Source organism: Eschrichtius robustus, chromosome 5, assembly GCF_028021215.1.
Source record: "Eschrichtius robustus isolate mEscRob2 chromosome 5, mEscRob2.pri, whole genome shotgun sequence".
In the NCBI taxonomy this organism is placed as follows: Eukaryota; Metazoa; Chordata; class Mammalia; order Artiodactyla; family Eschrichtiidae; genus Eschrichtius; species Eschrichtius robustus.
In genome coordinates, this window is record NC_090828.1 from 49,321,494 (window position 1) to 49,346,317 (window position 24,824).

At 32.6% G+C, this 24,824-nt stretch overlaps 1 protein-coding gene across 1 annotated transcript in view; it reads right to left on the minus strand.

The window, feature by feature from the left end:
- The window catches only part of ZNF804A (zinc finger protein 804A), a 303,065-nt gene that overhangs the window by 135,533 nt on the left and 142,708 nt on the right, over window positions 1–24,824 (minus strand). The window lies entirely within an intron of this gene.

Consider the following 24,824-nt stretch of genomic DNA (forward strand, 5'->3'; position numbering starts at 1 on the left):
AGATGATTAATAAATATTTGTAGAGAAAAGAACAATCCTAGTTCTATCAATTTTGTAAACACCATCAATATTTATGATGAGATGCAATAATATTTCCAAACAAATTATTCTGGAGGGTTGTTAAAGTTTTACAATTTTTTCATTTGATGACTCATCCATGAAATACTAATATCTAGTTAAGTAAAGATTTGCTCTCATATCCAAACATCTATCCATGCCATTTACCCATCTTCATTTTTGGTAATGAGAATTAGTGCAATTTTCTCTTGCTTCATGGCTAAGAATTGCTTTAGCAGTACAAATCCTTCACCATGTCGTTATAAATAACCAAGCATTCAAGCTTCTGTGGGCAATTAAATTGTAGAGAATAGCATCAGCGAAGTTATCTGAGAATATGGAAAGGAGAACAATTTGTTTTTTACCAATATTCCTAACTCCCAAAGAAGAGAAGTTCCTTGTACAAACATTTACAAAACCAACTCAGGAGTTGGTGATCGTACGACATTCATATAGGATAACACTGTTTTCTCTAAAGTAGGAGTTTAGGACCCAAGAATGTCAGCCTCCACTGTACAGCCTCATAGCTGGCAGTTAAGATTAATGTGGAGAATAACATGGTTTCACTATCTAAGCTGTGACATTACTTCCAAATGACTGTCACTACACTTGGCCCTATTTTATGAAAATTAGAGTCTCTGCTTTCTTAGTGGTTATCATGGTTTCATATCATGGCTTTCCAAATTGGGTAGATAACCTGTCTTTCTTAAGACAATCATAACCAACTTGATTTTCAAAAGAATCTATGAGTTCTCAGTGAGCTGTTTATAAGTTTGAACGATATTTTAGAAATTTTGCCTAAATACATATTTAGAGTTCATAAAGGCTCAAAAATGATTTTAGAGACTTCTGAGGAAATTGTACACATTAAACATGCTCATAATTACATATTTACATAATTTTTTACAATAGATCAGAAGGAAATATTCGGAAGTGCAGATTAAAATAACTCTCTCAAAATCATTCTTTCCCAGATAGTAAGGCAATTCTGTTGTAAAACAAATAAATAGATTTTATTTTGCTTTTATTTTGTTTTCATGTAGAATGTAAAAACATAAAATCTGGTATTAAGGAGAAAAAGAGAGAGAGTAATCAATCCCTTACCTCATAGTGTGTAGTCACTTTCTTTTTGATTATAGGTCATGTTTAAGGATCACTAATGATATTATTGACATCCAGCAGGCACATGCTGCACGCTTTAACTCTCTCACTCTTTGATTTTCTCCACACATCTTTATACTCACTGACCCTTTTCTCTTTCATTACCACCACCTCAAATGAGGCAAAAATGTATTGCTGAGATCAGATGTAAGATCTGCCCTTAGAGCAAGTATTTTGAATAAAGGAATTAAAATAGAACTTATCCTTCTTCAAAAAAACTTCATAAATGATGAAATGATATGCGCTGTTTATTCATCCTAACATGCAAACTACCTTCATGAACTGCAGGAATGAACCTGGAGAGAGGTATCAATATAAAAGAGTACATTTTGCCACAGATGGGTTAAAGAAGAATAGATGTGCTGAAGTCCAAGCATGTGTTAAGGAGGAAAGATTCCCTTTCACAATCTCTGACCAAACCAATAAAGCAAAAACTTTAAAAGTTCTACTTTCTCCACTTCTATTCTGGCAAGGTTTTTTTTTCTCTTATCCCTGAGAACTATCCACAAATAAAGAAATATTTTCAAAACACAATCCTATATACTCCCAGTAAAAAAAGCATATTGTAACATTATATGTTCTTCCTTTATGTCCACAAGAGCAAGACATATGTGTATATATGATTTTCATTTGCTAACCTTGACATTAGTTGCCACTGCATTATATATTTTACAAATTACTTTGTGGTAGATGTTAATTATGTATATTTTTATTATATTTAAGATTCATGAGCAAAAAACAGTTTAGCTATCACCAGCAAAGCCACAGAATTAAATTTTGTGTATTCTTCATAGCATTTACTTTAAGAAAAAGTAGTCAGTACTTTCCTAACATTTACCTAATACCCAAATTACATCAGAGCAGCAAGGTTTCAGAAAAGCTGATTGCACGGAGAGCTCTGAATAAATATCTATGAACTATGGTAGACCATGTAAGTATTTTCCTCACTTCTATTGATACAGCTTTCTATACAGATTCAATATGTACATATGAACTGAATGATCAATATTTCCCTAAATTCTGCCATTTTCCTCGGACTTTGTGTTAACATTTAATACTAAACTCAGATAAGGTGTTTTCTGCTTGCTTGCAGACTACATTGTTACAGTTATAAGTCTTGATCAGTTACTTGGTTTCCCCTCCTGATTATTACTAGGTGATAGGTAATGATGTAGGTACCAGTTCCCTCTCTGTCTCTGTCTCTTTCTTTTTCTCATCTCTTTCTCTCCTCTCTCTCTCCTCTCTCTCTCTCACACACATACCCACGCACATCTCTATCTCTAGCTCTAGCTCTATCTCTATGTCTATGTCTATGTCTATCTCTATCTATCTATCTCTATATCTATCTCTACTTCTCTGTTTTGCCGGAGCATCAATTGGAATAGAGACCAGGGGCAATGATTCACCAAGATTTCCATTTGAATTAGTGTATTCACTTTGCACAGGCGAGATAATGTTGTTGGCTGTTGTAAGGAGAATTGATGGCACAGCCAAGATGAACTGAAATAACTGCTTTACGTCCATACGGACTGGGTCAGAGGAATTGTAATTTTCTATTCCTCTGCACATCATAGTGCAGCACCACCAACACTTTTTAAAATAACCTGTTAAATAAAAGCACACAGAGGAGTAGATAAATCACAGGGTATAGCTCAATGAATTTTCACTTAGTAAACACATCCATATAAAAAAAATTATCAGTCGTAAGGGTAATGCAAATTAAAACCACAATGAGAGTCACTTCACACCCACTAGAATGGTTATAACCAAAAAGACAGATAATAACAAATGTTGTCAAGGATATGGAGAAATTGCAACCCTTGCATATTGCTGGTGGGAATGCAAAATGATGCAGCCACTTTGGAAATGGTATGACAGTTCCTCAGAAGTTCAAACATAGCTTTACTATTTGACTCAGAAATTCCACTTCTAGCAAAATACCCAAGAAAAATACGTCTACACACACACCAAACTTGTACATAAATGTTATTGCAGCATTATTCATAATAGCCCCGAAGAGGAAACAACACAAATATCTACCAGCTGATAATACATAAACAAATCTGATATATCCATTTAATGTAATATTATTATATGTAAATATGATATTTATTATATTGAAGGAATGGTGGTCTGATAAATACTACAGCCTGGATGAACCTTGAAAACACTAAACGAAGTGATAGAAGCAAATCACCAAAGGCAATATATTATATAATTCAATTAACATGAAAAGTCCAGAATCGGCAAATCTATAGAGAGAAAATAGAATAGTGGTACCTAAGAGCTGGGGTGAGAGAGGAAAAAGAATGATTGCTTCTGGGTATGCATTTTTTTGAGGGGGTGATGAAAATGTTCTAAAATTGACTGTGGTTATGACTGCACAAATCTGTGAATACTAGGTGAGTTACATCTCAATAAACTGTTATTTAAAAAACCAAAGTTACGTTTTGAAGTAATTATAATACCTTGTATTTTTATACAATAAAGGAAAATAACAAAAAACATCAAGAAATAGAACATCTCATCGAGCAGACAGACCCTAAGGTGTCTCCCAATGATTTTATCTCCTTGTGTTCACACTTCTGTGTATCCCACCTCCTCTGGAAAGTGAGTGAGACATTTGGCTTGCTGATAACCAATAGAATAGGACAAAGGACATGGGACATGATTCGCAATTTGGTTACATGTTATGGCTTATATGATGAGGTATCACTCCACTGATTATATCATGTTATATAAGACTCTATCTTGTTAAAGTTGTCTCATTTTCTATAGGCTCTGTAGGAGCTGAGGGGCTCAGTCCTACAACTGTAAACTACTGAACACTGCCAATTTGAGTGGGCTTGAGAGTAGACTCTTCCCCAGTTGATCCTACAAATGAGAATTCAGTTCAGCTGACACCTTGATTGCAGCCTGGTGACATCCTGAAGCAGAGAATGCAACTAAACCCTGCCAGACTCCTGACTCACAGAAACTGAGATATTTAATATGCGTTTTTGTTTTTTTTTTAAGACACTTAAGTTTGTGGTGGTTTGTTATATAGCAACAGATCACTAATAACACCATTATCTGAGAAGATTCCTTTTTCCCCTCCCAGGCACTACAGCCCCATTCCCAAAGGTAACCAGTATCTTCATTTCTAACATGTTGAAATAGTACTGCCTATTTTAAATATATATAATTGGAATCAGAGTATAAATAACCTTGCGCCTGGTTTCCCATGCCCAACATCTTGGTTGTGTGGCATTTTCTTGTGTGTAGCATTACCTTGTTCATCTTCATTACTGTATAGTGTTCCACTATGTGAATATACCATAATTTATCTACTTTTTTTTTTTATTTAAATGAGAGCTGTTTCCAGTGTTCGAGTTATCCTGCTCTGAGCATTCTTATTCAGATACATGTCTTTGGATGTAATACACACAAACACACATATATTTCTATTGAGTATACCTACAGATGGGATTTTTGGGTCACAGAACATAGAGTATTCATATATTCAGAATTTTAGACACTGCTGAACAGTTTTCCACAGTAGTTATACTCTCACCATGAGAGTCAAAAACTTTCAGTTGCTTTACCTTTTTTTTTCCCCAGATAAGCTCAATTTTAGATATTTGGCAATGGGAATCTATAGTTCCTACTAAATAACTTGTTATCACATTATACTACTTTAATTCTCTGACATTTTTCATATTAACTTATTATTTATCTTCCTCTACTGAAAATAATATATGCTTCTTGAGATAGTAATTTTGTCTGCTTTTTTTACACCTATATACTTAGCATCTCTCATACAATGGCTTCAGAAACAACATAAATTTTATTAAATAAGTAAACTACTCACACAGTCATTTTCCCTCCCCATGTACTTTTTAAAAAGTACTTCTAAAGGGAGAACAACAACAGCATACTAATGCCATTGCAACTAAGTTTACTGAAATTATTTCTCACCAATTTGTGAAAATCTTATAACCCATTCTATCTCATAAAATTTTAAATTTAGATCAATAGTTTATCAAATTATACCAGAATATGTGTTTCATAGTACTCTTGGCAGTTTGTGTTTGAGAAGTAGTTGCATTCTAAATATGAAAGAAAAAGGAAGTATAAAAACTACCACGTACTTTATTATTGTAGCTTTCCTAAATCCTCAAGCAAGTGGGTCACACATTTCTTAGTCATAAAATTAATAGATAGTCCTTAAACCAGATGGTAGCAGTGTGTTCATTCCTTAAAGGAAGAAGACAAGAGCCTTGCAATGAGAATGTGCGCAAATAGTTTAGGTCATTCCCTGCTAGGCACTTAGCAATTGGAAGGAACATTTAGTGACTGTGAAGCAGAGGCAATGTGATGGGAGAAATATCCCTACAGTCTACTCAAGGCATGGAAGTACTATAAATATTTTCATAAAAGCATGTTCAGAATAAGAATACAATAGCTGAAATCTGATACATCAAACCTAGATACAGCATATTCCTCATTCTGTAAATCATGGTGATGATTTGATTCTTGTTTATATGCATGCAGTTAAAAGAAGGTCATTAATTAAAATGACGTAGACTACAGGATACATTAATTAGTGCACTATATGCTTTTTATCATCATTTAGGAAACATTTGATCTGTATAAAATGCTGTTATAATTACTAAATTCATGTGTAAATATAAAGATAACGGTAGTACGAGAATTGTAGTATTTTAATTCTATAAGATATATTCCAATTTTCATGACTAAAAAACTACCTCTTAAGATTCCTCCATATATTCTCTGACAGTGGCTCTCAAAATGTGGTCCCTAGACCAGCAGCATTGGCATCACTTGGAAATTTCTTAGAAATACAGACCTACTGAAACATAAATTGTGTTGGCCCAGTAATCTGTGCTTTAACAAGCTCTCCAGATGACTCGCAATATAATACCCTAATGTTTACAAACCACTATTTTTTGAAATTGAATTTCACCTTCCTTAATATGTGCCAAAATCTCAACTACAGACCTTCAAAGGATGTATTTTCAATATTTTATAGAATCCATTGGTTTTATATTAGGTGTGATTAAAATGTATTGCATAGTAACACCGATTACTTTGTGCCAGTTCTATATTTGTTTAATATTTATGTGGCTATGATTACTAGAAAATAACTTTAAAAAAATTGTTCTTGATATACAATAGCTTATAATGCATGCCAAAAGGAGTTGAAAAGACACTTTAGTAGTGAACACATTTGAAACCACTTTTAAGTGCCTTATTTGCAACAATTGGATTACTTAGAATTACCATTTGCTTTTTTCCCCTTTGGTTTTCTGTAAGGTTTGAACTTTTGGACAAGGTGGACTCCTTACAGTTCCTTACATTTCAAATAAAGTGTTTTTGACTCCTTATGACTTAAATTATCATTTCTCTTTTAAATTTCAAAAGTAAAAATGAAAACTATTTTAATGAGATCTTCATCTTACAGCATGGCATTGCTATAAAGGGAACGTTTTTTCTTTGATTTTTAAAATTACGGCAAATACACATAGAATTTTGGTGGAACACAATTCAGTCCATTACTGGACACTTCCATCACTTGGTTATTGTGAATAATACAGCTATGAATATGAGTTTGCAAATATCTCTTCAATTCTTTTAAAGTTATTATTTAATTCTTTCCGACACATGGTCAGAAGTGGAACTGCTGGATCATATGGTAACTCTATTTTCAATTTTTTGAGGAACTTCTATACTGTTTTCATTTTTTTACATTCCCACCAACAGTGCACAAGGGCTCCAATATTCTACATCCTCACCAACACTTGTTGCTTTCTGCTTTTGTTTTTGTTTCTTGATATTAGCCATCCTAATAGATGTGAGGTGATATCTTATTATGGTTTTGATTTGCATTTCCCTAATAAAGTATTTGAAAAATAGTTTTTATTGAACTTTAAGTGAAAAAGAGTGATTGACGTCACTGTCAAACAAAGATAATTGTTCCGAATTAAAATTCAGTATTTTATGCAACTCACTATGGATTGATTTCATCAGACAGTACAAGTGGTGAATTCAATATAAACTCTGTTGTGAGCATGACACATCTAGAAGAATGCCTTCAGCAAACTTCAATTTTCAACCTCCACTGAATCCATACCATTAATATCTTGTTTCTTATAATTAGATTACCAAGAAGTTTTACTAGTCCCTGGACTTTTTTCCTCTGGATTGAGATGGAAGCAAAACTCTTGTTACTTCAAAATAGACTTTATATTCTGCTTCTCATCTTAAATAGATATTGATTTCTGTAGAACTTCAGAATTTTGAGTTACAATTAAGCAGAATGAGTCTGTTAACATAACAGACCATGTCTCACCTATCGGCCATATTATAAAATAGTTTTATTGAACTTTAAGTGAAAAAGAGTGATTGATTGAAGACTGAATTATTAAATATCAATTTCTAATTTGATAATTAAGAATCCATAGACTACTGTATAATCTGTGTTAAAATGTCATCTTTTAGTGAATTGATAATTTACATAGAAATTTTAATTGCAATATAATTTAAAATATGTAGATCTAATTACTGCATTTTATGCTATTTAAGCATGTTATAAAGTTTTTGATATATATTTGAATTATCTTTCCCCCAAAGGTGATTTGTAATTATAATAACATTTATTTGAGAAAAGAAATAGTGGATTGACCTACAGAAAAAAGTCAGAGATATAATTTTTTTTTATTTAGTTAGTCGATAAAGATAATTCATATAATAAAGGAAGTGAAAGGAGTGGCAGCAACAAATAATGATGAATTTTATGTTTTTCTCACTTTCAGTTACCATAATACCGTATCTAATTATGTATCTTTCGATTTCATGTGTGTGTGTGTGTGTGTGTGTGTGTGTGTGTGTGTGTATGGTATGTGAAGACTGAGACTACAGGTAAAATTGACTTTATTACTCCACTTAATTAAAGAACAATTAACACATTTATAGGATATGTATGGCAGCTATAGTCAAAACCCACTTCAGTCTTTGTTTAGGACCCTTTTTCTAATTACATTTTGTTACTCATGTTTTTGAGCATACATACTGTTCTTCTAGGATTTTGCTTCACTTTATAAAATTCTTCAGTTTCCAAATAGCCATCATGGCCTGTCTTAGATTAGTTGTTTTTTCCTTTTTCACCAGTTATTCAGAAGTGCTCTAACTACAAATCATAGAAATATCTGCAAGGCTGCCTGGCATTAAGATAGAGTATGTTTTCTCTGAATATAATTAAATTTCCATGGCAATGAAGACAAGGTTGCTCAGGTATCATTTTATAGCCACTATATGATGCATTTAGTTGGATAAACTTACTAGTTCCCAAGTACTCCAAGGCAAGATTAAGCACTCACTTTGAAACTGAAGCTTTGATTAGCCTATTCAATATTTATATATTTCCTAATCAAAAATCATATCAGAAAAAAATAATCTTAAAAACCTTTTTGGGTATATTTACAGTTTTTGATCTGTGTTTAGTCCTAGAATCAAGGGATTATCATCTAAGTGATATAATGATTCTATTGATATATAAAGGTTTCAGGGTGTTAACTGTATTATCTATTAAGATTCAAAACCTCTAAATAGCCATCTTATAACCAAAAGGTGATTTGGTATTAAACTAGAAAAATGATTTACCAATGAATGATTTTGACCTACCAACATAGGAATTCCAGTAAAGTGAACTTAACAGTAAGTTAATAAACAAATTTATATGTATAAATCCTTTTTAAGTGATATATTGTATATTGATATGTATTTTGGAGGAAAAATAATGGCCCACTTTCCTTTAAATTGGAAACATGACCTTATTTCATTTCTACAAGAAGAATTTTGTTTTGCTGCTTTAGACAAATAACACAGAGGCAAGTGTTACATTGATTTTTCTAAGTAATGTTTCAGTAGAAAATACAACAGATATATAACTCTACTCGAAAGTGGTAAATACACAGAGACCTATGGGCACTATTATTGGTGGGAAATATTTTAGGGTCTCCTCGATAGTACGAGAAAGTGATGGAAGTGTAAGAATTGACTCCTTTTTCAGGTTTGGTCTCTAATGTGGCAGTGTGGCTCAGCAGTGTTCCAGTTTAGTCCTGTTTGCTTGTTCCACCAAGTCAGTTATTCACATGCTACTGAGGTAAGAGATAAAATTGGCTTATTCACAACCGTTTCATGATCCTCTACAAAAAATTTTCAGAAAGCAATGACATCAACAAAACTATATTGTTATAAATATGTTGATAACAGACAATTCTAAACCTGGCTTAAGATCACTTACTTATACACTTGTAAGAATTTTCAAAATCAAATTCAACTTACAGACATTTTCTTAAAGCAAGAACATTTTTTTGACAGTTTTGTTTTCCTTAAATAAAAATGTTACCAATTTACTTTAGTAGCTTTAAAATTTCCTTGGAAATGTTATATTATAAATGACTATCATAACTTATATAAATTATAGAATTCAGAAATTTGAATTAAACACACCTTTTTAAAATAAATTATTACATTGATTTAATTTCAACTCATTTATAACTGACAAGTGTCAAGGGAATGTTTTGATGCTATGAAAACAGCTTTATTGTCTTATGCTTCTATATTGTACATAGTCTATTTATAGATGTGACATTTCTGACTGGCAATGCAGATGTACCTATATAAATTGTGGTTGTGGCTCTTTTCTAAAAGGAAGTGAAAAATCATGCATGTGGATCATACAACAAATAGCTAACGAATGCTCTCGGATTCATGGAAGGTTCAAAGCCCAGTTGCTGGCCAGTTTCTTAATGTCCAGTTTAAACCTTGAAAATCAAGTCACAATTTTTCCTAAGACTGTGTTTGATGGTTAATGGCTCAAGAAAATAAAGGTGGCATGTTCATAATGAGAAAATGAGAAATGCAGTACAAAACACTAAAATTCCTTGGGTTGATTTTATGAGTCTTTTAATTCAAATCATCAATTTAGACAAACTTTTGGCTACACCTAATGAGCCAATTAATCAAAACGCTCTCTCACGTAACCCCAACTAAAGATAGTTTAATGATTATTTTAGCAAGAATACCTTCAGTGTGACCAGAAAAATGAAAAAAATAACATGGCTTTTATGTTTTTATTTATTCAAAAGGTGTTTTGATTTTAACAATAGCTTCCATATTTAATTGGGTTTTATACCACAGATTCACTGAACTATTCAAAAAATAATTGCGCATTGATTATGGGTTTCAGGGATAGATTCAGAGTAGCGAAAAACAAATCCCAGTTTTTGTGGGAGGGGACAAATATGAATTAGAGATATACAAAATTAAAGGCAAAAGTTCTTTGAAGAAAAAAAGTAAAGTGATAGTGACGTAGAGGTACCTTATATTAAGTATTCAGGAAAGGTAATTAATGAGCTTAATAAGTGGTGGGTTTGGCTGGGAAAAGCCTGATTTTAGAGGGCGTGGAGAGAATGAGAGGGGAGAAAGGCATAAGAGTGATGTTTAGAGAAAATGTGCTTCACAGGAAAGCAGTGAAATACAATAATTAAGGAGATGTATTGAGTCAGGGTGGTAAGCCTTGTGTTCTTCATTTTTTCCCTCATTAATAATATGGCATTGACCAGAATACAGGGTTTTAAAATAAACTATAACCACTAAGAAAACAAGTATAAGTTTAAACATTAATTGCCATTTAAGTCATTTAATTGACAAATTTAATTAAAAAGTTGCCATTTCTTTTTTTTTGTACATCCTACTTGAAAGTTGTTTAACTTAGTTATATACAATTTTATAATTTACCTATTCTGTATGTTTTTAACTTCTACTTTGGTTAGACACAGTATGCTTACATTTATGGTTTAGTTAAATTGTTATTCAATATTATATTATTTTTGGATAGTTAACATGTACATCTACAGTATGTATTTTTAAAACATTACCATAACTATAAAAAGAAACATTATTATAAATACTTTTGAAATGGTGTTATTAATTTTACTACTTCATCTACTTGATAATAAGTTATGAGAAATAATTTGTCAACTACATATCCTCAAGCAGTTTTACTCTAATTACCAAAAAGTTTTAGTAGCTTTACTCTTTTTCCATCTGGATTGAGACCCTACATCCTATACTTCTTAGTAAATATGTGGACTATATCCTGACTATATCCTGACTTCTTGGTAAATCGTATATCCTGCTTCTCATCTTAACTATATATATTGTTAATTACTCTAGATTTTCAGAAAATTTCAAGAATTTTAAAAAATTTTATAGGAGTGTTTGTTTCTATTTTTAAACTCAATTCAATCTTGCTAAGTCTTGCCTGACATCTTAATTGAAAACAGATCTTATAAAATTATAGCTTTATGAGCAATCATTTTTTATTCCCCTGTTTCTCTGTCTACTTTGGGCAATTCAGAATATACTGTATATATTTACTGTATATATTTACTGTATATATAAATTGTTTCCTAAGAAGATATTAAAGGTCATATGCAATATACACCATTTAGTAACTATTATATTGTTATCACATTTTCCCAAACTGAAAACCAACAGCTAGCACTATTCAAATATGAAAAATAAATTTTAGTCTTGAGTATTATTACCTTATTTTTAGTGATTTGCTTGCTATATTTCAAGTTCAACATATCTTTTAAATGCCCACAACTTGAATATTTGCAGTCAAAAAGAATCCAGCTTCTCCAGATACCAAACTATTGTTTAATATATGAGAATTCCTTAATTTCAAAATGCATTTCCTTTCTGGAAGTCATTTACTAAACATATTTGATTTTAAAGAGAATTATTGTTATATTATATATATGGTATAAATAGTATTATGCTGCATTTTATACTAGCAAAATAAACTATTTATCTAAACTAAATGGCTAATATAAGAAGTAAACTTATGATAATGTGATTTTGTCATTTGTTTATTAAATAGATAATTCAGATATCCCCAGGATATATACCCTGTAAAAGGCAAATATGTCCCTGCCTTCATCTAACTCAGAATCAGTGAGGGAAAAAGATTAATAAAAAGTTGCAATAAAATGTGATAAATGTAAGATGCGTAGATTCCTAATTGGAATTCAGAAGAAAGTTACCTAATTCAGGCTAGGAGAGCAGAAAGGAGTCTGCATACGCAGTGGATTCTGCATAGCATAGTACTACTGGGCAATATTGCTTTGGCAATCTATGTGAATGCTGCTCCTAGGGATATGCATGGCACAGCCTTATAATAGTACCTGGCAGTCAAGTATCGCATTAATCCAAGTTAGAAACAGTGATGGCCTGATGGCTTATCTGATAGTTTCCTAGAGCTGCTGTAACAGAATACAATAACCTGTTAAAACAACAGAAAAGTCTTGTCTATGGAATCCTTTCTTGCCTTTTCCCAGCTTCTCGTGATGGGCAGCAATCCTTGGTGTTTCTTCGCTTGTAGCTGCATCAATCCAACCTCGGCCTCTGTCATCCCATGGTGGTCTTTACATTGTCTTCCCACTGTGTGTCTGGCTCCACTTTTTTTTTTAATAGATCTTTACTGGGGTATAATTGCTTCACAATACTCTATTAATTTCTGTTGTACAACAAAGTGAATCAGCCATATGCATACATATGTCCCCATATCCCCTCCCTCTTGAGCCTCCCTCCCACCCTCCCTATCCCACCCCTCTAGGTCATCACAAAGCACCAAGCTGATCTCCCTGTGCTATGCTGCTGCTTCCCACTAGCTAACTTTACATTCGGTAGTGTATATATGTCGATGCTACTCTCACTTCGCCCCAGCTTCCCCCTCCCACCCTGTGTCCTCAAGTCCATTCTCTATGTCTACATCTTTATTCCATATATATATGTTAGCATATGGTATTTGTTTTTCTCTTTCTGACTTACTTCACTCTGTATGACAGACTCTAGGTCCATCCACCTCACTACAAATAACTCAATTTTGTTTCTTTTTATGGCTGAGTAATATTCCATTGTATATATGTGCCACATCTTCCTTAGCCATTCATCTGTTGATGGACATTTAGGTTGATTCCATGTCCTGGCTATTGTAAATAGTGCTGCAATGAACATTGTGGTACATGTCTCTTTTTGAGTTACGGTTTTCTCAAGGTATGCCCAGTAGTGGGATTGCTGGGCAGAAGACCTAAATAGACATTTCACCCAAGGAAGACATACAGATGGCCAAGAGGCACATGAAAAGATGCTCAACGTCACTAATTATTAGAGAAATGCAAATCAAAACTACAATGAGGTATCACCTCACGCTGGTCAGAATGGCCATTATCAAAAAATCTAGAAACAATAATGCTGGAAAGGGTGTGGTGAAAGGGAACCCTCCAGCATGGGAATGTAAATTGATACAACCACTATGGAAAACAGTATGTAGGTTCCTTAAAAATCTAAAAATAGAACTACCATATGTCTCCAGTTTTTATATGGACTCTAGTCACATTGAAATAAGACCCACCCTCATGCCCTCCTTTTAACTTGAGAACCTCTCTAAAAACCCTATTTCCAAATAAGGTTACAATCTGAAGTACTGGGGGCTAGGACTTCAACCTATCTTTTTTGGAGGACACAATTTAACCCCTAGCAACTTAGATCTAGATAGCAGGCATAAGAATTGAGATAAATGGAAAGATTTGAGAAATACTTAGCCAGAAGGCATAATTTCATACACATTTTAAAAAGACAACACTTTAACTTATATGACATAATAAAATTTTAACATACTCTAATGATTCAACAGCTAAAAATAACATTTCTGATTGAAAAAGAGCAAAAAATGTCTGGACTCCCTTCACAGCAATTTAACAGCTAAACAGATGCGCTTGCCACTTGCTCCCTTGCAACTGTGAGCTTTTGACTCATTCTTATATTATTATTACGTTGTGAATATTCATTTGCGATTTCATTCCCTTCTTGGTTAGAAAAAAACTGGAATTTGGAATTGAAAGATCATGATTAATAACAAATTAACATAAACAAATACTTGTTATACTCAATGGATCACTGCCTTCCTTTAGCGTTTGATAGAATTTAGAACACATACACATATTTCCAAAATTTTATGTATAATTTAGGAAGGACATCTTACAGACCATTCACTAATCTCATATGTATAACACATTTATGAGTTCACTGGCTTGCATCAATGTATGGAGACTATTTAGTTGTAAGTGACTGAGACCATTCCAAAAGGCAATTTTTTTAGTAGAAAAAAAATCCTTTAGATTGTAATTTCGAGAGACTCAAACATTCTATGATTCTTTTTAAAAGACGAATATACATTTGACTTGAACTAAAACAGTTAAATACCACCACCTATAAGTCACTGACTCTTTCTTAAATGAGACCTCAAAGAAGCAGAGACATTTCAGAAATTTTTCTCAAAAGTGGCAGTGTGGCGTAGGAAACCCCAGCAGCAGTGTCAAGTGTCCTGCAGCTGTACTGTCCAAAAGCTTCTTGGCAGCATGGTCATGTGCAGCCTGATAACTAGACGTTTAGGCTCATTTTTCCTTCATTCCTGCCAGTTTTCTAGCCTCTTCTTTATTCCAAGTCTATTAGCTACCTCTTGTATTCCCATTAATTTCCTTTTCCTGCTTAGGTTAGAATCAGTTTTTATTGCTTATAAATAAGAACTCTGATTGGTGCAGATAAAATTTCAATATTTGAGCCTTCATCTATTCCTGTTAAATGTTCATTTATTTTCTGCTCTCTAAAAACCAACCTCTTTCTCCTCCTGCACAGGAAGCTTTCAAATACTTGATATAATTATTTGGTCTTCTTTTAGTTTTCTCTTGTTTAACATTCTCAGACACCCTCAGTCACTCCCCTTACTATCTCCTCACAGTTTGAAAATTCAATGATTTGTTGGTATTCTTAAAATGTGATATTACAGAAGTCTCAAATTGTCTTTTTCCCTGCCAACAGAAAAAAATCATTCTTTAAGTCTAGATTTATGTACCAATTTATTTCTTCAAAGGTTTTCTTTAAAAACACCTCAGATCAAAATAATTTCCTTCTTTGCATGTACGCTCATTTTAATTCATATTAATTTACTTATATTGTATAAATACTTTATTCATAAGTTTCTCTCTCCCAGTAGATGACAAAATTATTTGGTAAGAATCATACCTCACTTTTCCTCTGTCATCCAGCCCTAGTGTTTTATGAAGGGATCATCTCTAAAAGATCTTTGATAAACAAGATGTTTCAGATGTAGTCTGAAAATTAAGCAATTTATCAGTCAAATAAATGAACATCATTTTAGCTATGATTAGGGTCTTCCACATGTTTCTTTACTACAACTATACACATCTTTTTGCATTCCTTGCTTTCTGGGGATCAGCCAGGGATATTCAGCTAAAGGACCTATCTTCCAGTTAATTCTAAGTCTTTCTCCCCTCTAATTATGCCATTTCCCTGGGGATTACCTACATCTTGCCTAATATATTTATAGTTTTAAAAGTATGGCTCTTTCATTAAACTATAGCCATTTATGTGAAGTATTAATATTTTTTTAGGCAGTTTCTATGGGGCTCACAAAACAATTCATAAAAGGAAACTGAGGCATCCAACACAAAAGCCTAGTCCTGTCTTTAAATGGTCATGTCCTTAAGCAGTCATGTCTAATACAAAAGCTAATAAATAAGCAGACAAATAAATGATTGAATAAATTAATTGTTCTTGGAAATAAGACTTTTTAGACTTGTTGGCAGTAGATGATACCCTGTGAAATAGAGTATCAGTGAGAAAAGAAAATCAGACCCCGTTCCTTGACTTTTTTTTTTCTTTGTAACTTGTATTACCTTATAAGATGTATTCTTTTAAACCCAGAAGTGTAAAGAGTTTTTGTATGTTTTGTATGCCATTGTATTCCTAGCACTGAGAACAATGCTCAGCAAATAGTAGGTGCTCAATAAAAATTTGTTGGACGAATGAAGAAGACTGTGGGCAAAGTTAGCATTACAACAACACTGTTCTCCAAGGGAGGGAGGGAGGGAGGGAGGGGGGCGGGACTCTCTCTCAAGAGACTGAGAATGCTGAAGGAGACAATGTGAAAAAAGGAAGAGACATCATGGAATGTAATAGAAATATTTCTTCTAAGCATCTAATAAGCTGTATATCGACAGTTTGAGGAGTAACACCTGCAGAATATGCTTCCATTGGGTCTCAAGGATTGAGGATACAGTCTTCCTGAGAAAGGCATGTCAGAAGCTTAGTCTCATAATTCCAATCTCAGAATCTCACTGGGGCCCAAGATAACTAGCAGCCAGAAACACTGTCAGATGCACACAAGATCCCCGAAGTCCATCTCATGTTCTGGTTAACAGATATGACCTTGACACCCTTGAGCAACCTCAGATAATTCTCTTGTATATGTTTTGTGCATAAACACATTTTCATTGTGGCATTTAAAAATATTAGCCCAAATTTATTTGCCCATCTTTGATGATATATGGAGAGTTGAGAACTTGTTTTCATTTTGTCCAATTATGTTGTTATTTCCTATTTGCCTTTCCTATTTGCCTTCCTCTTACACAGTGACTAACATGCAAAGAACTCAATAAACAATTGCCGGATTGATTTTCCCATTGCATTGAAAAATATGTACCTGAATAGACCATTATTAGTAGTAAACTGTATTCCCAGTATTGCCTTGAAAACTCACAATGCTCATTTAATCACTTTCTGTACAACAAACTAACATATGAAAGTGCCTAAAAAACCATCCTTAAACCTTTAAGATTCTGGTTTGAGCATTATCTGGCTGAGCACAGTTTGATTTACAAATGTATCCTGACATTCAAAGAAAGAGATAACAAAACTAGGGAAAAGCAAACTTTTTTTTCATAAAGCCTCACTACACTTTTTAAAATGCAAACTTGACAGACTGAAAATACCCCAACTGTGCTTGCCTGTATGCATAATGGTTTTATGCCCCTTTTATGTTTGGCAAAATTTCTATAGAAATCACAAACCAGCTTTATCTCTTGACTTTCAAACATACCTCAAGCAAAATGTGCTGAAGTAGTAAACTTAATTTAACTTCTGCGAAAAGTATTTCCAGTTAAGAACTCAAAAAGGAAAACATTATTTAGCTCAATAAAGCTTACTAACAGCTCTGATACTAACAAAAATAAAAAACCAGTTTAATTCATATGACAAAGAGAAAAGTAAATGAAATGGAAGTTTATAACAATCGCTAACATTTGTCAAATTTGCCATATGCTCATCTGTGAAGTCAAGCCCTTCACAGATGAGAACACTGAAGCTGGCAGAGTAAAAGGTCTCACACATTTGATGAGACCATGGGGTTTGAAGTCAAGACAATCAACATGGTATACTGAGAGAAAAAAAAACATCAGAGAAACTCAAAAAAAAAACAACAAAACACGAAAACAGAAAACTAAACGGCAGGGAAAAACCCTGCTGAGGCCTTATTATAGCATCCATTTAGCCTCAGTCATCTCTCATTTCCAAGCATGTAGCCAAATGCAGCCAACCTGTGGTGGAATGTCTTTCAGTCTGTTGAGGCAGGAGAGGGAGACGGGGGCTTTGAGATACCTTTGTATGACCCAATGTTAAAGAAATGTTATAATGTTTGGCCAGTATAAGATATAGCACCTTAAAATTCATACATGCCCACCTAAACTCTGCCATAAACATACATTATGACTTTCTAAAACTCTTCCCAATAGAGACACAGTACAGAAATTAATCTTTTTCAAGATGAAAATATCTGAGATTTAATTTAGTTCAACTATATTATCTCAATAGAAATTTCTATATTTTTTAATAAAAAACATATATATATATAATTTTGAACATATATACATATGACTCTTTTGGGCATTATGTACAGTCATAACTTACTGATTTTTTATTTCAACTTTACATGATATATAATATTATTCATAGAGCATGAATACAAATATTGCTTAATATTTCTATTGGGTCAAGTTATTTATATCTTTTATCTTTCCCAACCATAGGTAGATTCACTATTTAGTATTTAGTATTTATGTAATGTTTCCTTTAAACTTGTTTTTTTGGTTCAGAATAATTGTACATTTACAGAATAGAGATAAAGGTAGTATGCAGAGTATCCATGTACTCTTCACACGTTTTCTTTAATAACTTCCACAATCATAGTACATTTGAGAAAGCTAAGTATTTAATATTAATACATTACTATTAACTAAACTACAGACTTTACCTGGATTTCATCAGTTTTTCCACTAATGTCCTTACTTTGTCTACAGTTCAATCTGGGGTACATTGCATTTAGCACACTATGCTTTTTATTTGTTCTATAGATTTATAATATAATATTTTGTTAGTTGTTCATATTTTATTTTCAATTACAAATACTATTGTTAATAATTAGTTCCCAAAGGACATTATAAGAATAACAATACCTTCATATGTATTATTGCATATTATTGTACATTTTTCTGGGTATAGCTTACATATTGTATGTTATATATAATCTATTGTATATAACTAATATATAGCTTAAATATTTTATATATATGTTACATGTGTAAGAACTATAGCACTAACATATACATATAAAATATTGTGTATATATATATATATTTTATACACATGTATAATAATACATGCGTGTGTCTGAGTTAGTATTCCCTGCCAACTAAGATGGAAAAAATTGCATACTACAGTACTCTCTTGCAGAGACACAATTTAAATAAGCATCAATAGACAGGCTAAGCAGTCAAATAGTTAAACATTTTTAATTTCGTAAAATTCATAGTTCCTTTTACCTAAGTTCAATTTTTAAGTTGTAAATATAAATATTTAGTTTGTGGTCATAAGTTACAATGAAGTGACAACCTTCTATTTTAATAATATATTGTATCATATCATTGTTTATGTCATAATACAGAGGCATGTGAATAAGTTTAAATCCCTTTTTAAATTTTTAAATCATTTAAAGTGAATGAGAGCATTATTTGAAGATGCTCTCATAAAATATTAGATTAGATTAAAAGATAATTACTTGTAACTTTGTGATTAGTTTCATGTATACAAGGGCTGACAATCTGTTTGGAATAGCAGCATTATCATCTAAAAGTAACCTTGGGATTGTCATACTGAGTGAAGTAAGTCAGACAGAGAAAGAGAAATATCGTATGATATCCCTTATATGCGGAATCTAAAAAGAAGTGATACAAATGAGCTTATTTACAAAACAGAAACAGACTCACAGACTTAGAGAATGAACTTATGGTTACCAGGGGGGAAGGGTGGGAAGAAGGGATAGTTAGGGAGTTTGAGACTGACGTGTACACACTGCTATATTTAAAATGTACAACCAACAAGGACCTACTGTACAGCACAGGGAACTCTGCTCAATGTTACGTGGTAGCCTGGATGGGAGGGGACTTTGGGGGACAATGGATACATGTATATGTATGGCTGAGTCCCTTTGCTGTGCAATTGAAACTATCACAACATTGTTAATCGGCTATACTCCAATATAAAACAGAAGGTTAAAAAAAAAAAAAGGAACCTTGGGAAAATTAATCTCTTTAAGCCTTGGTCTCCTTACCTGTATAATTGAGTTCATTATAGTGTTATCTACTTTATAGGATTATTGGAAGGATTAGAACAGTGAATTTATATGACACTAAAATCATGACCTGTAAATAATAGATACTCTTAGTTATCATTTTTATATATCAATTTTATATATAAATACTATTAATGATCAGTTTTTTTGATCATCAGAACACTCCCATATTATATTTGCTATCTCAAATGATATACTCTTTTTCATTTCTATGTCATAAAACTAAATGCAAGTTAAATTGACATATTTAACTGATGCTTAATATTTATTTTCATGCGATTCTTTAATAATACCCAGAAATAAGTAGCAATATACAAAAACAGATTTCAAATTTCCAAATAGTAGTGATTAAAAGGACTCATTACAATTCTTTCTTTAAAAATTCTCAATTATAATAAATAGCTCTTCCTGTACAATGCTAAGCAGTGATGCATTTCAGACTTTGCAATGTTAGAGTCAACAAAATAAAAGAAGGCTACACAGTAGGGAGAGTCTTCAAGAAGTTTCTAAATTTGTATAATTCTCTTCAAGAAATCATGGAAACCTTTAACAGAAAGAGACACACATGTGTTTTTATTTGTATTCTAGAGAGATCAAAAATTCACCCTCCTTACAATAGTTTTTCAGTTTGTTAATTTTGCTCTTTTCCCACCTTTACAAATAGTCATTTTGAAACTCATGGTAAGAATGGAAGAATAAGTAGGACATCCTCTGAGAACATTTTCTTACACAAATTCAAGATAACTTCAGAACAGGCCTAGTTTTTTTTTAAGATTAACATTCCACTCTTCAAACTACGAAAAACATCTTATTGGATAACAACTTTTCCAATCATTTGATTGCAGAGTGTCACCATTTTCCATGAAAACATAAGGCATTTAAATGTAAAATGTAAAAATAAAAGGTCTTTATTTTTTAATTAATTTTTATTGGACTGTAGTTGATTTACAATGTTCTGTTGGTTTTTGCTATACAGCAAAGTGATCAGTTATACATATACATATATCCACTCTTTTTTAGATTCTTTTCCCATATAGGCCATTACAGAGTACTGAGTAGAGTTCCCTGTGCTATACAGTAGGTTCTTCTTAGTTATCTATTTTATATATAGTAATGTGTATATGTCAACGCCAACTGCCCAATTTATCTCTCCTCTCCATTCCCCCTTGGTGACCATAAGTTTGTTTTCTGCATCTGTGACTCTATTTCTGTTTCGTAAATCGGTTCATTTGTACCATGTTTTTTAGATTCCACATATAAGCTATATCATATACTTGTCTTTCTCTGTCTGACTTACTTGACTCAGTATGACAATCTCTAGATTCATCCATGTTGCTGCAAATGGCATTATTTGGTCCCATTCTTCAATATACATAAATCAACGTGATACACCACATTAATAAACTGAAGAATAAAAACCATATTATCATCTCAATAGATGCAGAAAAAGATTTAGACAAAATTCAACTCCCATTTATAATAGAAACACTCCAGAAAGTGGGCATAGAGGGAACATACCTCAACATAATAGGCCATATACGACAAACCCACAGCAAACATATTCGCAATGGTGAGAAACTGAAAGCATTTCCTCTAAGATCAGGAAGAAGAAAAGGATGTCCACTCTCTCCACTCTTATTCAACATAGTTTTGGAAGTCTTAGCCATGACAATCAGAGAAGAAAAAGAAATAAAAGGAAACCAGATTGGAAAGGAAGAAGTAAAACTGTCACTGTTAGCAGATGACATGACACTATACATAGAAAATCCTAAAGATGCTACCAGAAAACTAATAGAGCTAATCAATGAATTTGGTAAAGTTGCAGGATGCAAAATGAATACACTGAAATCTCTTGCATTCCTATGCACTAACAACAAAAGATCAGAAAGAGAAATTAAGGAAATAATCCCATTTACCATCACATCAGAAAGAATAAAATACCTAGGAATAAAGCTACCTAAAGAAGCAAAAGACCTGTATTCAGAAAACTATAAAATACTGATGAAAGAAATCAAAGATGACACAAACAGATGGAGATATATACCATGTTCTTGGATTGGAAGAATCAATACTGTCAAAATGACTATATGACCCAAAGTAATCTACAGATTCAGTACAAGCCCTATCAAATTACCAGTAGCATTTTTCACAGAATTAGAACAAAAAATTTTACAATTTGCATGGAAACACAAAAGACCCCAAAGAGCCAAAGCAATCTTGAGAAAGAAAAACAGAATGGGAGGAATCAGGCTCCCTGACTTCAGACTATACTACAAAGCTACAGTAATCAAGACAGTATGGTACTGGCACAAAAACAGAAATACCAATCAATGGAACAGGATAGAAAGTCCAGAGATAAACCCACGCACCTATGGTCACTTAATATATGACAAAGGAGGCAAGAATATACAATGGAGAAATGACAGTCTCTTCAATAAGCGGTGGTGGGAAAACTGGACAGCTACATGTAAATGAATGAAATTAGAACATTCTCTAACACCATACACAAAAATAAACTCAAAATGGATTAAAGACCTAAACATAAGACCAGACACTACAAAACTCCTGGAGGAGAACATAGGCAGAACACTCTGTGACATAAATCACAGCAAGATCTTTTTTGATCCACCTCCTAGAGTAATGAAAATAAAAACAAAAATAAACAAATGGGAACTACTTAAACTTAAAAGCTTTTGCACAGCAAAGGAAACCATAAACAAAACGAAAAAACATAAACACAATGAATGGGAGAAAATATCTGCAAATGAAGCAACCGACAAGGGATTAATCTCCAAAATATACAAACAGCACATGCAGCTCAATATAAAAAAACAAACAACCTAATCAAATAATGGGCAGAAGGTATAAATAGACATTTCTCCAAACAAGACATACAGATGGCCAAGAGACACATGAAAATATGCTCAACATCACTAATTATCGGAGAAATGCAAATCAAAACTACAATGAGGTATCACCTCACACCAGTCAGAATGGCCATCATCAAAAAAGCTACAAACAATAAGTGCTGGAGAAGGTGTGGAGAAAAGGGAACCCTCCTACACTGTTGGTGGGAATGTAAATTGGTACAGCCACTATGGAGAAAAGTATGGAGGTTCTTTAAAAAAATAAAAACAGAGCTACCATATGATCCAGCAATCTCACTCCTGGGCATATATCCAGAGAAAACCATAATTGGAAAAGACACATGTACCCCAATGTTCATTGCAGCACTATTTACAATAGCCAGGACATGGAAGAAACATAAATGTCCATTGATGGAAGAATGGATAAAGATGTGGATATATATACAATGGAATATTACTCAGCCATAATAAAGAATGAAATAATGTCATTTGCAGATTATCTGATCTTTAAATAAAAGGCCACAGTTAAAAATCACTGGTAATACAGAACACTGATTTGAGAGAAACAGATCTCTGAAGGAATCAGAAAGACCAATGTGGAGGTCATTGCAATAACTCAGGCAGAAGGCGATGAAGGAATTTCAGTGTGTTTAAGAGGTATGACTTGATGACTAGAATTGGTACAGTGTAGGATAAAGAAAAATACAGACTGCGTGAAAGGATTCATGTGTGATTTTACCTTTGATCCAGGGAACAAAACCTGGAGTTGATACTGACATGAATTGCAGTGATCCTCTGAAGGTCACTTTCCTGATTCTCCACTATATTATGAGATTAGGAAGTTGTGTTTACAATATTTAAGGATGTGGATGTGTATTCAGATGATGGGATTGTATACTTTTGAATTTCAAAGAGTTTGTAGTGAAAGAGGAAGCAAGATGTGGGCTCAGGACCAGGGTGCAAGAATTTAGAAAGGGACTTGAGAGCTGTTGAATATCTAGACTAGACTTTGAAGGAAACTGGAGACGTTGTTTATTAAACCTATATAAAAGGACTGTTAAGAAAGACTAAAGACAGAAATAAGTTTTAAATTCCTAAATTTTAAGGCACTAAGCTATTCAATTTTCTAGTTTTCTCTAGTGTGTTCAACATATCAATTACAAAAGCAGAGGAAAAAAATTAAGAATTGTGTTCAGCAAAAATACAAAGTTAGAAATATATAAAAGAGGTGCTTTACACACACATATACATATATACACATATATATTTAAATACTTATGTACATATATACACACATTCAAATCACTCAGTCATTTTCTGGAGTATTATTTAAAATGTACACATGAAATAATCCATAGACATTTTAACCTTGTTTTCCAAGTTAAGCAGTCTTTTATGGATATTAGATATTTAGAATCATATTGTCTTTCCAAAAATTATTGAATAAAAGTAGCATTGTTCTACAAACCTGGAAATTTTATACTTAAAATGAAAAAAGAAAATCTTAAGGGACAAGGGCCTATATTAAAATATTCTGTAAGTATATCAATCTGATATAAGTGAAAGCTCAAAATATCATAATCACAGATACATAGTCACTATATCAAATTTATCAAAATATTTTATTAAATAATGAATACACAGCTTCAACCAAGAAGTAAAAATTATAGTACAAAAACCTGTTGAATTAGAAGGCAGGACTAGGAAATGAATACTCATAAGCACTGGGAACTATATTTCCCTGGGCCTTACAGTAAAAATGTGCTTACGTTTACTCAGTTTGTTTTTTGTAAAGGGTAAATAAATACAATCAAACAAACTAATCTTTCATTAAACATCAAATAAATGATTTATATGCTATGAAGAAATTGTAAATATTTTAATTTTTATAATGGCAAAATTTAAATAAATGGCATGATGTTTCAAATATAATCTCTCCTTTTCTAAGGGCAACTTCAAAAAAAAAGTATGTTAAAGCATTGTAGGCCATTCTAAAACACAGCAACTAATCAGGAATGCATTTGAAGTGAATAAAGTCAGAGGAGGTACACAAATCTTTTTCAAATGCATCCAGAATTGGTTATTTTACATTAATACATGCTTTTAAAATATTCATTGCT